The sequence below is a fragment of the Mandrillus leucophaeus genome, unplaced genomic scaffold (assembly GCF_000951045.1).
Source record: "Mandrillus leucophaeus isolate KB7577 unplaced genomic scaffold, Mleu.le_1.0 Scaffold1, whole genome shotgun sequence".
NCBI classification, from domain to species: Eukaryota; Metazoa; Chordata; class Mammalia; order Primates; family Cercopithecidae; genus Mandrillus; species Mandrillus leucophaeus.
Genome location: NW_012098097.1, coordinates 10030225 through 10030733, shown reverse-complemented (window position 1 = coordinate 10030733; position 509 = coordinate 10030225). Strand labels below are relative to the sequence as shown.

The following is a 509-nucleotide window of genomic DNA, read 5'->3' as shown; positions in this document are numbered from 1 at the left end:
GAGACCATCCTGGCTAACACGGTGAAACCCCGTCTCTACTAAAAAATACAAAAAAAATTAGCCAGGCATGGTGGTGGGCGCCTGTGGTCCCAGCTACTCCGGAAGCTGAGGCAGGAGAATGGCGTGAACCCGGGAGGCGGAGTTTGCGGTGAGCCGAGATCATGCCACTGCACTCCAGTTTGGGTGACAGAGCAAGACTCCAACTCCAAAAAAGAAAAAAAAAAAAAAGAAAAGAGGCTTCTATTCTCACAGGCAGTACCATCACCCCCTACATTTAGGAGGAAATGCAAGTGTATTTAAACGTGAAGCCAGCTGGGCGCGGTGGCTCACGCCTGTAATCCCAGCACTTTGGAAGGCCGAGGGGGGTGGATCACCGGAGGTCAGGAGTTCAAGACCAGCTTGGCCAACATGGCAAAACCCCGTCTCTACTAAAAATACAAAAATTAGCCAGGCATGGTGGCGGGCGCCTGTAATCCCAGCTACTCGAGAGGCTGAGGCAGGAGAATCAC

General features: G+C 52.3%; 1 protein-coding gene across 1 annotated transcript in view; it reads left to right on the top strand.

Moving 5' to 3' along the window:
- The window catches only part of JMJD6 (jumonji domain containing 6), a 13841-nt gene that overhangs the window by 476 nt on the left and 12856 nt on the right, over positions 1–509 (top strand). The gene's annotated exons all lie outside the window — the stretch shown is intronic.